This window comes from Solea solea, chromosome 21 (assembly GCF_958295425.1).
Source record: "Solea solea chromosome 21, fSolSol10.1, whole genome shotgun sequence".
Lineage (NCBI taxonomy): Eukaryota > Metazoa > Chordata > Actinopteri > Pleuronectiformes > Soleidae > Solea > Solea solea.
In genome coordinates, this window is record NC_081154.1 from 17537193 (window position 1) to 17550368 (window position 13176).

Consider the following 13176-nt stretch of genomic DNA (forward strand, 5'->3'; position numbering starts at 1 on the left):
GTTTCAAGTAACCATGGCGACAACAATCGCAAAAAACTGCGATATAATACACATGAATGGGAAACTTTATTTTATTATTAAATAAAGGGTGACTCCACCGAAAAGTCCTTCCAAGGTGGATTGGATCCAAATAATGTTTCCCAATGACGACACATGCCGCAAGAACTGCAGGCACCCTCGAAATTTCGGCCACGGAATTGCCACTCTAGTTCTTCTTATTTTTCTCGCGGACTCCCAAAAGTTTGCCGCGCTACTCCTCCCGCAGTTTTGAGAAAACCCCAACACAAGTTACATCAAAACGTGCGCCTTGACCGGGAATGGTGTGCTATGACTTTTCTAAGACTTTCGCGTAACCATGGCGACAGAAATCGCGAAAATGTAAAATAATTTCCACTCACACAATAATGGGAAACCGAAAAAAACCAAGCCCACTTTGGAGCATCACAGTGTCGTCATACTTTAACGCAGAAACATGGTTGGAACTTTAAACGGGTCACAAGACTTGGGACTTTTCTGACCTAAGTCGACATTTTGATCCATGTTACGGTTTTTAAACAATCGCAGTTTACGTTTTGTACTTTTTTTTTACGCTTTCAGATTTTATAATGATTGTGTGTGTGGTCTGGAAAGTGTGTGGGCGGATCGCTAGAGTGTGCCCCTCTAGCGAGATCCAGCAAAATAATCACCAAAAATCTCTAAACAAACTCTTCTCCTGCCCACAATTTTCAACCTACACTGATAATTTTTACATCAAAATGTTGCCATGGGTGTCGTGTAACCCTGTGTGTGTTTTCATGTTCATATGACTTGTAGTTTTTCTTAAAATCACCTCAAAGCGCAGACAACTCCAGTCACACTCTACATTCACTCCCATGTTAAATGTCTGCTTTTGAGTTCTGGAAAAATCAAGACGAGGGTGATTTTAAAACTGTGATTTCTCTGTCAATTCAAGCCCGTTTGTCACAAATTTAAATGTGGGAGTTGCCGAAAGCCTCCTGACGCTCACAAACCAAAAATTTTATCTCTATCATCAACCGTTCTTGAAATATGACAACTTTAAAACATGCTGTTTTCTCTGCTTTCTCTGCTGGTTTTGGAGAGATAGGGACAGGTGCGTGCGTGTGCGTGCGTGTTTGGTGTGTGCGTGTGTGTGCGTGCATGTGTGTAAGGAGAAGAGGGGACTAGGGGAGGGGCTTATCAGTCTCTCTGTATTCTTCCATACAAAACTTTGACGTGTAACTCCTCCCACAGTTTTGAGAAAACCCCCACACATGTTATATCAAAACGTGCGTCTTGACCGGGACTTGTGTGCTATGACTATTTCAAAGTGTTTCAAGTTACCGTGGCGACAAAAATCGCAAAAAACTGCGATATAACTTCCACATACACATGAATGGGAAACTTTATTTTATTATTAAATAAAGGGTGACTCCACCAAAAAGTCCTTCCAAGGTGGATTGGATCCAAATAATGTTTCCCAATGACGACACATGCCGCAAGAACTGCAGGCACCCTCGAAATTTCGGCCACGGAATTGCCACTCTAGTTCTGCTTCTTCTTCCTCTTCCGCCAAAAGTTTGGCGCGCTTCTCCTCCCGCAGTTTTGAGAAAACCCCCACACAAGTTATATCAAAACGTGCGCCTTGACCGGGATCGCTATGCTATGACTTTTCTAAGCGTTTCGCGTAACCATGGCGACAAAAATCGCAAAAAACAGGCCAAAAATTAACATTGAAGTGGATGGGAGACCGAAAAAAACCAAGCCCACTTTGGAGCATCACAGTGTCGTCATACTTTAACGCAGAAACGTGGTTGGAACTTTAAACGGGTCACAAGACTTGGGACTTTTCTGACCTAAGTCGACATTTTGATCCATGTTACGGTTTTTAAACAATCGCAGTTTACGTTTTGTACTTTTTTTTTACGCTTTCAGATTTTATAATGGGTGTTTGAGTGGTCTGGAAAGTGTGGGGGCGGATCGCTAGAGTGTGCCACTCTAGCAAATCCAGCAAAATAATCACCAAAAATCTCTAAACAAACTCTTCTCCTGCCCACAATTTCCAACCTACACTGATAATTTTTACATCAAAATGTTGCCATGGGTGTCGTGTAACCCTGTGTGTGTTTTCATGTTCATATGACTTGTAGTTTTTCTTAAAATCACCTCAAAGCGCAGACAACTCTGGTCACACTCTCCATTCACTCCCATGTTAAAATGTCTGCTTTTGAGTTCTGGAAAAATCAAGACGAGGGTGATTTTAAAACTGTGATTTCTCTGTCAATTCAAGCCCGTTTGTCACAAATTTAAATGTGGGAGTTGCTGAAAGCCTCCTGACGCTCACAAACCAAAAATTGTATCTCTATCGTCAACCGTTCTTGAAATATGACAACTTTAAAACATGCTGTTTTCTCTGCTTTCTCTGCTGGTTTAGGAGAGATAGGGACAGGTGCGTGCGTGTGCGTGTGTGTTTGGTGTGTGCGTGTGTGTGCGTGCGTGTGTGTAAGGAGAAGAGGGGACTAGGGGAGGGGCTTATCAGTCTCTCTGTATTCTTCCATACAAAACTTTGACGTGTAACTCCTCCCACAGTTTTGAGAAAACCCCCACACATGTTATATCAAAACGTGCGTCTTGACCGGGACTTGTGTGCTATGACTATTTCAAAGTGTTTCAAGTAACCATGGCGACAACAATCGCAAAAAACTGCGATATAATACACATGAATGGGAAACTTTATTTTATTATTAAATAAAGGGTGACTCCACCAAAAAGTCCTTCCAAGGTGGATTGGATCCAAATAATGTTTCCCAATGACGACACATGCCGCAAGAACTGCAGGCACCCTCGAAATTTCGGCCACGGAATTGCCACTCTAGTTAGTGCCTGCAGCCGCAAGGCATACTAGTCAGAACTCCCTAGAGTTCTCACTAGAATGCATTGCTGCTGCAAGCATCTCTTGTAATCCTGCGCGTTTATTCTTCTTCCTCTTCCGCCCGTTTTTCGGCGCGCTACTCCTCCCGCAGCTTTGAGAAACCCCCAACACATGTTATATCAAAACGTGCGCCTTGACCGGGAATGGTGTGCTATGACTTTTCTAAGCGTTTCACGTAACCATGGCGACAAAAATCGCGAAAATGTAAAATAATTTTCACTCATTTCCACTCACACAATAATGGGAAACCGAAAACAACCAAGCCCACTTTGGAGCATCACAGTGTCGTCATACTTTAACGCAGAAACGTGGTTGGAACTTTAAACGGGTCACAAGACTTGGGACTTTTCTGACCTAAGTCGACATTTTGATCCATGTTACGGTTTTTAAACAATCGCAGTTTACGTTTTGTACTTTTTTTTTACGCTTTCAGATTTTATAATGGGTGTTTGAGTGGTGTGTGGGCGGATCGCTAGAGTGTGCCACTCTAGCAAATCCAGCAAAATAATCACCAAAAATCTCTAAACAAACTCTTCTCCTGCCCACAATTTCCAACCTACACTGACCATTTTTACATCAAAATGTTGCCATGGCCGTCCTCTAACTCTGTATGTGTTTTCATGTTCATATGACTTGTAGTTTTTCTTAAAATCACCTCAAAGCGCAGACAACTCTGGTCACACTCTCCATTCACTCCCATGTTAAAATGTCTGCTTTTGAGTTCTGGAAAAATCAAGACGAGGGTGATTTTAAAACTGTGATTTCTCTGTCAATTCACGCCCGTTTGTCACAAATTTAAATGTGGGAGTTGCCGAAAGCCTCCTGACGCTCACAAACCAAAAATTTTATCTCTATCATCAACCGTTCTTGAAATATGACAATTTTAAAACATGCTGTTTTCTCAGCTTTCTCTGCTGGTTTAGGAGAGATAGGGACAGGTGCGTGTGTGTGCGTGTGCGTGCGTGTGTGTGCGTGAAAGGAGAGGGGACTTAGGGAGGGGCGTGTAAGTCTCTCTGTATTGAATTGCTATTCTTCCACACAAAACTTTGACGTGTAACTCCTCCCACAGTTTTGAGAAAACCCCCACACATGTTATATCAAAACGTGCGTCTTGACCGGGACTTGTGTGCTATGACTATTTCCAAGTGTTTTAAGTAACCATGGCGACAAAAATCGCAAAAAACTGCGATATAACTTCCACATACACATGAATGGGAAACTTTGAAAGGGTGACTCCACCAAAAAGTCCTTCCAAGGTGGATTGGATCCAAATAATGTTTCCCAATGACGACACATGCCGCAAGAACTGCAGGCACCCTCGAAATTTCGGCCACGGAATTGCCACTCTAGTTAGGTGCCTGCAGCCACAAGGCATACTAGTCAGAACTCCTAGAGTTCTCACTAGAATGCATTGTGCTGCGAGCACATCTTGTAATCCTGCGCGTTTATTCTGTTTCTTATTCTCGCACCCCCCCAAAAGTTTGCCGCGCTACTCCTCCCGCAGTTTTGAGAAAACCCCAACACAAGTTACATCAAAACGTGCGCCTTGACCGGGAATCGTGTGCTATGACTTTTCTAAGACTTTCGCGTAACCATGGCGACAGAAATCGCGAAAATGTAAAATTATTTCCACTCACACAATAATGGGAAACCGAAAAAAACCAAGCCCACTTTGGAGCATCACAGTGTCGTCATACTTTAACGCAGAAACGTGGTTGGAACTTTAAACGGGTCACAAGACTTGGGACTTTTCTGACCTAAGTCAAAGTTTTGATACATGTTACGGTTTTTAAACAATCGCAGTTTACGTTTTGTACTTTTTTTTTACGTTTTCAGATTTTATAATGATTGTGTGAGTGGTCTGGAAAGTGTGGGGGCGGATCGCTAGAGTGGCCCACTCTAGCGAGATCCAGCAAAATAATCACCAAAAATTCCTAAACAAACTCTTCTCCTGCCCACAATTTCCAACCTACACTGATAATTTTTACATCAAAACGTTGCCATGGGTGTCGTGTAACCCTGTGTGTGTTTTCATGTTCATATGACTTGTAGTTTTTCTTAAAATCACCTCAAAGCGCAGACAACTCCAGTCACACTCTACATTCACTCCCATGTTAAAATGTCTGCTTTTGAGTTCTGGGAAAATCAAGACGAGGGTGATTTTAAAACTGTGATTTCTCTGTCAATTCTTGCCCGTTTGTCACAAATTTAAATGTGGGAGTTGCCGAAAGCCTCCTGACGCTCACAAACCAAAAATTTTATCTCTATCATCAACCGTTCTTGAAATATGACAATTTTAAAACATGCTGTTTTCTCAGCTTTCTCTGCTGGTTTAGGAGAGATAGGGACAGGTGCGTGTGTGTGCGTGTGCGTGCGTGTGTGTGCGTGAAAGGAGAGGGGACTTAGGGAGGGGCTTATCAGTCTCTCTGTATTGAATTGCTATTCTTCCACACAAAACTTTGACGTGTAACTCCTCCCACAGTTTTGAGAAAACCCCCACACATGTTATATCAAAACGTGCGTCTTGACCGGGACTTGTGTGCTATGACTATTTCAAAGTGTTTCAAGTAACCATGGCGACAAAAATTGCAGAAAAATGCGATATAATACACATGAATGGGAAACTTTATTTTATTATTAAATAAAGGGTGACTCCACCGAAAAGTCCTTCCAAGGTGGATTGGATCCAAATAATGTTTCCCAATGACGACACATGCCGCAAGAACTGCAGGCACCCTCGAAATTTCGGCCACGGAATTGCCACTCTAGTTAGGTGCCTGCAGCCACAAGGCATACTAGTCAGAACTCCCTAGAGTTCTCACTAGAATGCATTGTGCTGCGAGCACATCTTGTAATCCTGCGCGTTTATTCCGCTTGATTTTCCTCTTCCGCCAAAAGTTTGCCGCGCTACTCCTCCCGCAGCTTTGAGAAACCCCCAACACAAGTTATATCAAAACGTGCGGCCTGATCGGGAATCGTGAGCTATGACTTTTCTAAGACTTTCGCGTAACCATGGCGACAGAAATCGCGAAAATGTAAAATAATTTCCACTCACACAATAATGGGAAACCGAAAAAAACCAAGCCCGCTTTGGAGCATCACAGTGTCGTCATACTTTAACGCAGAAACATGATTGTTACTTTAAACGGGTCACAAGACTTGGGACTTTTCTGACCTAAGTCGACATTTTGATCCATGTTACGGTTTTTAAACAATCGCAGTTTACGTTTTGTACTTTTTTTTTACTCCTTCTGATTTTATAATGGGTGTTTGAGTGGTCTGGAAAGTGTGTGGGCGGATCGCTAGAGTGGCCCACTCTAGCGAGATCCAGCAAAATAATCACCAAAAATTCCTAAACAAACTCCTCTCCTGCCCACAATTTCCAACCTACACTGATAATTTTTACATCAAAACGTTGCCATGGGTGTCGTGTAACCCTGTGTGTGTTTTCATGTTCATATGACTTGTAGTTTTTCTTTAAATCACCTCAAAGCGCAGAGAGTTATGGTCACACTCTCCATTCACTCCCATGTTAAAATGTCTGCTTTGGAGTTGTGGAAAAATCAACCCGAGGGTGATTTTAAAACTGTGATTTCTCAGTCAATTCAAGCCCGTTTGTCACAAATTTAAATTTGGGAGTTGCTGAAAGCCTCCTGACGCTCACAAACCAAAAATTGTATCTCTATCATCAACCGTTCTTGAAATATGACAACTTTAAAACATGCTGTTTTCTCTGCTTTCTCTGCTGGTTTTGGAGAGATAGGGACAGGTGCGTGCGTGTGCGTGCGTGTTTGGTGTGTGCGTGTGTGTGCGTGCGTGTGTGTAAGGAGAAGAGGGGACTAGGGGAGGGGCTTATCAGTCTCTCTCTGTATTATTCCATACAAAACTTTGACGTGTAACTCCTCCCACAGTTTTGAGAAAACCCCCACACATGTTATATCAAAACGTGCGTCTTGACCGGGACTTGTGTGCTATGACTATTTCAAAGTGTTTCAAGTAACCATGGCGACAAAAATCGCAAAAAACTGCGATATAATACACATGAATGGGAAACTTTATTTTATTATTAAATAAAGGGTGACTCCACCAAAAAGTCCTTCCAAGGTGGATTGGATCCAAATAATGTTTCCCAATGACGACACATGCCGCAAGAACTGCAGGCACCCTCGAAATTTCGGCCACGGAATTGCCACTCTAGTTAGGTGCCTGCAGCCACAAGGCATACTAGTCAGAACTCCCCAGAGTTCTCACTAGAATGCATTGTGCTGCGAGCACATCTTGTAATCCTGCGCGTTTATTCTGTTTGACAATCCTCTTCCGCCAAAAGTTTGGCGCGCTACTCCTCCCGCAGCTTTGAGAAACCCCCAACACAAGTTATATCAAAACGTGCGTCTTGATCGGGAATGGTGTGCTATGATTTTTCTAAGCGTTTCGCGTAACCATGGCGACAAAAATCGCAAAAAACAGGCCAAAAATTAACATTGAAGTGGATGGGAGACCGAAAAAAACCAAGCCCGCTTTGGAGCATCACAGTGTCGTCATACTTTAACGCAGAAACATGATTGTTACTTTAAACGGGTCACAAGACTTGGGACTTTTCTGACCTAAGTCGACATTTTGATCCATGTTACGGTTTTTAAACAATCGCAGTTTACGTTTTGTACTTTTTTTTTACTCCTTCTGATTTTATAATGGGTGTTTGAGTGGTCTGAAAAGTGTGTGGGCGGATCGCTAGAGTGTGCCACTCTAGCGAGATCCAGCAAAATAATCACCAAAAATCTCTAAACAAACTCTTCTCCTGCCCACAATTTCCAACCTACACTGATAATTTTTACATCAAAACGTTGCCATGGGTGTCGTGTAACCCTGTGTGTGTTTTCATGTTCATATGACTTGTAGTTTTTCTTAAAATCACCTCAAAGCGCAGACAACTCCAGTCACACTCTACATTCACTCCCATGTTAAAATGTCTGCTTTTGAGTTCTGGGAAAATCAAGACGAGGGTGATTTTAAAACTGTGATTTCTCAGTCAATTCAAGCCCGTTTGTCACAAATTTTGAGATGGGAGTTGCTGAAAGCCTCCTGACGCTCACAAACCAAAAATGATATCTCTATCATCAACCGTTCTTGAAATATGACAACTTTAAAACATGCTGTTTTCTCTGCTTTCTCTGCTGGTTTTGGAGAGATAGGGACAGGTGCGTGCGTGTGCGTGCGTGTTTGGTGTGTGCGTGTGTGTGCGTGCGTGTGTGTAAGGAGAAGAGGGGACTAGGGGAGGGGCTTATCAGTCTCTCGTGTAACTCCTCCCACAGTTTTGAGAAAACCCCCACACATGTTATATCAAAACGTGCGTCTTGACCGGGACTTGTGTGCTATGACTATTTCAAAGTGTTTCAAGTAACCATGGCGACAACAATCGCAAAAAACTGCGATATAATACACATGAATGGGAAACTTTATTTTATTATTAAATAAAGGGTGACTCCACCGAAAAGTCCTTCCAAGGTGGATTGGATCCAAATAATGTTTCCCAATGACGACACATGCCGCAAGAACTGCAGGCACCCTCGAAATTTCGGCCACGGAATTGCCACTCTAGTTAGGTGCCTGCAGCCACAAGGCATACTAGTCAGAACTCCTAGAGTTCTCACTAGAATGCATTGTGCTGCGAGCACATCTTGTTATCCTCGCGGCGTTTATTCTGTTTCTTATTCTCGCACCCCCCAAAAGTTTGCCGCGCTACTCCTCCCGCAGTTTTGAGAAAACCCCAACACAAGTTACATCAAAACGTGCGCCTTGACCGGGAATCGTGTGCTATGACTTTTCTAAGACTTTCGCGTAACCATGGCGACAGAAATCGCGAAAATGTAAAATTATTTCCACTCACACAATAATGGGAAACCGAAAAAAACCAAGCCCACTTTGGAGCATCACAGTGTCGTCATACTTTAACGCAGAAACGTGGTTGGAACTTTAAACGGGTCACAAGACTTGGGACTTTTCTGACCTAAGTCAAAGTTTTGATACATGTTACGGTTTTTAAACAATCGCAGTTTACGTTTTGTACTTTTTTTCGACGTTTTCAGATTTTATAATGGGTGTGTATTGCGTTGTGTAGGCGGCAGCTAGAGTGTGCCACTCTAGCGAGATCCAGCAAAATAATCACCAAAAATTCCTAAACAAACTCCTCTCCTGCCCACAATTTCCAACCTACACTGATAATTTTTACATCAAAACGTTGCCATGGGTGTCGTGTAACCCTGTGTGTGTTTTCATGTTCATATGACTTGTAGTTTTTCTTAAAATCACCTCAAAGCGCAGACAACTCCAGTCACACTCTACATTCACTCCCATGTTAAAATGTCTGCTTTTGAGTTCTGGGAAAATCAAGACGAGGGTGATTTTAAAACTGTGATTTCTCAGTCAATTCAAGCCCGTTTGTCACAAATTTAAATTTGGGAGTTGCTGAAAGCCTCCTGACGCTCACAAACCAAAAATTGTATCTCTATCATCAACCGTTCTTGAAATATGACAACTTTAAAACATGCTGTTTTCTCTGCTTTCTCTGCTGGTTTTGGAGAGATAGGGACAGGTGCGTGCGTGTGCGTGCGTGTTTGGTGTGTGCGTGTGTGTGCGTGCGTGTGTGTAAGGAGAAGAGGGGACTAGGGGAGGGGCTTATCAGTCTCTCTCTGTATTATTCCATACAAAACTTTGACGTGTAACTCCTCCCACAGTTTTGAGAAAACCCCCACACATGTTATATCAAAACGTGCGTCTTGACCGGGACTTGTGTGCTATGACTATTTCAAAGTGTTTCAAGTAACCATGGCGACAACAATCGCAAAAAACTGCGATATAATACACATGAATGGGAAACTTTATTTTATTATTAAATAAAGGGTGACTCCACCGAAAAGTCCTTCCAAGGTGGATTGGATCCAAATAATGTTTCCCAATGACGACACATGCCGCAAGAACTGCAGGCACCCTCGAAATTTCGGCCACGGAATTGCCACTCTAGTGTTAACTTGTAATCCCCCCTCGCGAAAGTTTGGCACGCTTCTCCTCCCACAGTTTTGAGAAAACCCCCACACATGTTATATCAAAACGTGCGGCTTGGCCGGGAATGGTGTGCTATGACTTTTCTAAGCGTTTCGAGTTACCATGGCGACAAAAATGGCAGAAAACTGCCGAATCACTTCCACTCACACAATAATGGGAAATGTGTGTGCTGCATCAGTGACAGACTCTGCTGAGATTCAGAAATAATCAGAGAAATCTCGAAAACAAACTCTTCTCCTGCCCACAATTTTCAACCTACACTGACAATTTTTACATCAAAATGTTGCCATGGGTGTCGTGTAACCCTGTATGTGTTTTCATGTTCATATGACTTGTAGTTTTTCTTAAAATCACCTCAAAGCGCAGAGAGTTATGGTCACACTCTGCATCCACCTCAATGTTAAAATGTCTGCTTTGGAGTTGTGGAAAAATCAAGACGAGGGTGATTTTAAAACTGTGATTTCTCTGTCAATTCAAGCCCGTTTGTCACAAATTTTGAGATGGGAGTTGCTGAAAGCCTCCTGACGCTCACAAACCAAAAATGATATCTCTATCATCAACCGTTCTTGAAATATGACAACTTTAAAACATGCTGTTTTCTCTGCTTTCTCTGCTGGTTTTGGAGAGATAGGGACAGGTGCGTGCGTGTGCGTGCGTGTTTGGTGTGTGCGTGTGTGTGCGTGCGTGTGTGTAAGGAGAAGAGGGGACTAGGGGAGGGGCTTATCAGTCTCTCTCTGTATTATTCCATACAAAACTTTGACGTGTAACTCCTCCCACAGTTTTGAGAAAACCCCCACACATGTTATATCAAAACGTGCGTCTTGACCGGGACTTGTGTGCTATGACTATTTCCAAGTGTTTCAAGTAACCATGGCGACAAAAATCGCAAAAAACTGCGATATAACTTCCACATACACATGAATGGGAAAATTTGAAAGGGTGACTCCACCAAAAAGTCCTTCCAAGGTGGATTGGATCCAAATAATGTTTCCCAATGACGACACATGCCGCAAGAACTGCAGGCACCCTCGAAATTTCGGCCACGGAATTGCCACTCTAGTGTTAACTTGTAATCCCCCCTCGCGAAAGTTTGGCACGCTTCTCCTCCCACAGCTTTGAGAAAACCCCCACACATGTTATATCAAAACGTGCGGCTTGGCCGGGAATGGTGTGCTATGACTTTTCTAAGCGTTTCGAGTTACCATGGCGACAAAAATCGCAGAAAACTGCCGAATAACTTCCACTCACACAATAATGGGAAATGTGTGTGCTGCATCAGTGACAGACTCTGCTGAGATTCAGAAATAATCAGAGAAATCTCGAAAACAAACTCTTCTCCTGCCCACAATTTTCAACCCACACTGACAATTTTTACATCAAAATGTTGCCATGGGTGTCGTGTAACCCTGTGTGTGTTTTCATGTTCATATGACTTGTAGTTTTTCTTTAAATCACCTCAAAGCGCAGAGAGTTATGGTCACACTCTCCATTCACTCCCATGTTAAAATGTCTGCTTTGGAGTTGTGGAAAAATCAACCCGAGGGTGATTTTAAAACTGTGATTTCTCTGTCAATTCAAGCCCGTTTGTCACAAATTTTGAGATGGGAGCAGCTGAAAGCCTCCTGACGCTCACAAACCAAAAATTGTATCTCTATCATCAACCGTTCTTGAAATATGACAACTTTAAAACATGCTGTTTTCTCTGTTCTCAGAGGTTTAGGAGAGATAGGGACAGGTGCGTGCGTGTGCGTGTGTGTTTGGTGTGTGCGTGTGTGTGCGTGCATGTGTGTAAGGAGAAGAGGGGACTAGGGGAGGGGCTTATCAGTCTCTCTGTATTCTTCCACACAAAACTTTGACGTGTAACTCCTCCCACAGTTTTGAGAAAACCCCCACACATGTTATATCAAAACGTGCGTCTTGACCGGGACTTGTGTGCTATGACTATTTCAAAGTGTTTCAAGTAACCATGGCGACAACAATCGCAAAAAACTGCGATATAATACACATGAATGGGAAACTTTATTTTATTATTAAATAAAGGGTGACTCCACCGAAAAGTCCTTCCAAGGTGGATTGGATCCAAATAATGTTTCCCAATGACGACACATGCCGCAAGAACTGCAGGCACCCTCGAAATTTCGGCCACGGAATTGCCACTCTAGTATGAATTATTATGAGTCAAACCAATGAAATAAAAATAAATCCGTTATGAATGTGCAACAGAATAAAAAAATATTAAGAGCAATGTAATATAAACATATTTGAAATATGCATCTTTCAAAGACAGTGTCAGCTGATTTTCAGAAGGAAGAGAGAAGAGGAAAACTGTGTTTCTGTTCTTCTCTTAGACTTCGATTTTACAAGCAATTAGATTCATTCAGCCATAACGCTGTCAAGCTAACTGTTAATGAGAGCATGTGCATTTATATCAGAATTTTGTAGGGATTTCTGTTTGGATTCTTGTTGAATTGCTGTGTGATGCTTATTTCTGGAATATTTTTGCTTTTTTTCTGCTCTTTCATGATAAAAACCTCAAATATATAGTCAAAATCTATTAAAACTCTTTGCTCTATGCTTGAATCTTGAATCCACCTTCTGTGTTTTATTAAAAGCTGCCTTGACACTGTTAATGTAATCAGTTCTGTATGAGCCCTGCCAAAAAAGACGCTTGTGGTAAATAAGGTTACATGGTATAATGACATAAAAAGTGACAAACTGTGAAAGTGAAACTAGCTACAATTAATTAATATATATGTATATATATAATATTATATATTATATAATATATGTATATATATGTATGTATGTATGTATATATATATATATATATATATATATATACATACATACACACATATATATATATATACATACATACATACACATATATACATATATTCATGTATACATACATAGTATATATATATGAACTTTTTTCAGGTCACAGCAGAAAAGTTAGATAGATTTGATAAATGTTTCAAATAAAATATATGGAATTATATAAATATGAATAACATGATGTGTTTCATTTATTGTACAGACAGCTAAAAACCAGGAGGTGGCACTGTTTCAACATTTTCCACATCTAATGCATCTCTCTATCTATCTAGTGCATATGTAGATAGTAAGTGCAAGTATTATGTATGTGTGTGTGTGTGTTTGTGTGTGTGCTTGTATTTGTTACA